Below are 3,565 nucleotides of genomic sequence, written 5' to 3' on the forward strand. Positions count from 1 at the left end.
GGGGAACGAATGGGGAGAACTGGTGTCCCTGGCGCTCTGAGAGGCGCGGGGCGCCAGCCTTCAAACTTCAGAGAAGTTTGACTGGCGCTCTGGCTGGCGCGACACGTTAGAGGCCAAACTTCAAAGAAGTTTTTGTGGCTCTCTGGCAAGCGCGACGCCCAACACTTTTTTCCAAGCGACTTCCGACTTTTCTCTTCCGTTTTTCATCTCTAAACTCCCCTAACTTCCATAATTCTTTCCCCAAACACTTAGGATCAATTGTACCCTCAATATACAACCAATCTAACTCGAAAAACAATCCGGAAACATAAATCAACTCACCCACAAGCATCAACAACTCAACCAACAAGAATTCTACAATTTGTTCTTCAAGAACCTCACTTCTTCAACATGTACACAACTCAAAACCAATGGATTGAAACAAGTTGGTGTGTGGGTGAACTAACCCAACACGAAAAGATCTCACATACCTTAATAGGGATCAGCCCCGACGAATTCCACTCGCAAGCTTGGATGATCTTGACGAATTCTTGCCTCTTTGTCCCGCTCTTTCTTCCTTTCTGTCTTTTCCAATCCCTAAGCGTTCTTTAATTTTCCAAAACTGATTTAGGTTCTGTTTTTACCCCAATAAACCCCTAAAATCAAATTAGGAAATAACTTAGAGGAAAGACTACTTTGCGTTTCCCTAAATCCGGATTGGGACTTTCCTCAATCCAACAACCCAACTTTCGAAAGGCATATCTCACTCATACAATATCGAAATTTTGCAAACTCGACGGCGTTGGAAAGATATATCCAAGGGATTTCCAACCATCTCAAGAACTGCTCCTAACTCATCCTGATCTAGGAGTTATGGCCGTTTGAAAATGGCAAAAACTCACTTTCTTGACTTAGACATAATTTTCCAGATTTCCTTAATCTTTCCAAAAATCAATATTTTCTGATTTTAACTCTTTCTAGTCGTTTCTTAGTGCGAGATGTTACATTAACGTGGAAAACCTCTTCGGTGTGAAAAGTAAAAACCACAAGGCCAAAGCTCCACTATAATCAACAGGAGTTACAAAAGTGTTCTCCAAAATGGCCACCAACAAATTGCCAAATATGAGCAACACAGCTACAAGATAGCACTAAAAAACTAGAAAAATGAAAGAAGCAAAAACACCAAACCCGCAACTACTGTTCATGAGCTAAAATCTGGAGCTACACGACTCCAAATAACCCTCTTAATTTCCAATCAAAGATTAAGTTGAAAGGAACAAGATGTCCAAAAATCAGCTCAATCGGACAAGAAACGAAGCAGGAATCGCGATTTGAAATTGGTTGCTAGGGCTTGTGCGAAAATCTGCACTTTCTCACTTTTCTCTCTATATGGCTGCTCTCAATCTCTTGTGATTCTCTACAAATAAGATCTAAAAGAAAGTCTTACATATGCACCATAATATTGGGCTTATGGGAAAAAGTGGGCTAGTCAAATTTGGGGTAAATTTATCCACAAAGGAAAGGAAGGAAGACCCAAAACCTTGAACTTTTATTTATCCACATAGCAAGGGAAAAAGGCCCAAAACCCAACAATTCTCCCACTACCAACTATGTGGAGGAAACCACCATCCCGGCGATCATGCAACATTCTTCAAACTTCCCTCTTGGCAAAGCTTTAGTCATCATGTCGGAACCATTATCATTGGTATGGATTTTCTCAAGTTCAAGCAACTTAGAATCCAACACATCTCGAATCCAATGATACCTCACATCAATGTGTTTAGACTGACCATGAAATGTAGAATTCTTTCCAAGATGAATAGCACTTTGATTGTCGCAATAAAGCAGATACCTCTCTTGAAAACAACCAAGTTCCCCCAAAAATCTCTTCATCCAGATCAACTCTTTGCAAGATTCAACAGCTGCAATAAGCTTAGCCTCTGTAGTAGATAAAGTAACACATTTTTGCAACCTATATTGCCAAGACACAGCTCCCCCTGCAAAAGTAATCAAGTAGCCTGAAGTAGACTTACGAGTATCAACATCACCGGCCATGTCTGAATCAGTATAACCACAAAGCATAGGATTCCCTGTACCAAAACTCAAACTCAGACTAGAAGTGCCACAAAGATATCTCATAATCCACTTTACAACATTCCAATGCTCTCTTCCCAGATTAGAAAGAAAACGCCTACCAATACCAACAACATGAGCAATATTCGGTCTTGTACACACCATTGCATACATCAAACTACCAACAACTGAAGCATAAGGAGCTTTCTTCATATCTTCCTTCTCACCATCATTGGAAGGACAATGTCTAGTACTCAATTTGAAGTGCATAGATAAAGGTGTACTGATAACCTTATCTTTGTCCATATTAAATCTACGAAGTACTTTCCGAATGTACTTCTCCTGTGAAAACCACAATTTCTTGGCATCTCTATCACGGACAATCTGCATGCCAAGAATCTGCCTTGTTGGTCCCAAGCCTTTCATTGCGAAAGACTTATTCAATTCTTGCTTTAACTTTTTAATCCTGCAAGTATTATGACCAACAACAAGCATGTCATCAACATAAAACAAAATGATAATAAAGTAATCATCAGAGAATTTTTGCACAAAAACACAATGGTCTGAAGAAGTCTTCTTGAAGCCCTGCTGACTCATAAAAGAACCAAACTTCATGTACCATTGTCTGGGAGCTTGTTTTAGACCATACAAGCTCTTCTTCAACTTGCTAACATAATTCTCTTTTCCCTTGACTTCAAAGCCTTCTGACTGCTCCATATAAATTTCTTCATCCAAGTCACCATGGAGAAAAATAGTTTTAACATCCATTTGTTCAACCTCTAAGTCCAGACTTGCAGCCAAGCCTAGAACCACACGGATGTATGACATTTTCATAACTGGAGAGAATATCTCATCAGAATCAATTCCCTCTTTCTGGTTAAAACCCTTCACAACTAATCTAGCCTTGTACCTTGGAACTAGGTTACCATCTTCATGTTTCACCCTAAAAACCCACGTGTTTTCAAAGTTTTTCGATCTTTAAGTAACATAACCAAATCAAAGGTATGATTATCATGTAGATACTTCATTTCATCGTCCATAGCATTAAACCACATTTCTTTTTCTTCACTTTCCATGGCTTCATCGAGACTCTCTGGTTCTCCCCCGTCAGTCAAGAGTACATACTCATTGGGAGAATACCAAGATGAAGGTATTTTCTCTCTAGTAGATCTTCTGAGAGAACTCTCGGGAGCATCAATAATAGTTAGTTGCTGACCAACTACATCGTCTTGCACTGGAGCATCAACGACATACTGGTCATTCTGAATATGATCACAATCTTCAATATCAACTTGATTTTCATCATTTTGAAGATTTTCATCTGGTGGAATAGTCAAAGAAACTGGATCAACATCAACTAGGCTCTCACTGTTCTGAGAATCAACTTCTTCAACCTTGTCAAGATCTTCAATTGTTTGGTCTTCAAAGAACACAACATCACGGCTTCTAACAAGTTTCTTCTCAACTGGATCAAAGAAACGATAGCCAAATTCATCTTGACCATAACCAACAA

The sequence above is a fragment of the Solanum tuberosum genome, unplaced genomic scaffold (assembly GCF_000226075.1).
Source record: "Solanum tuberosum cultivar DM 1-3 516 R44 unplaced genomic scaffold, SolTub_3.0 scf00475, whole genome shotgun sequence".
Taxonomy (NCBI): Eukaryota; Viridiplantae; Streptophyta; class Magnoliopsida; order Solanales; family Solanaceae; genus Solanum; species Solanum tuberosum.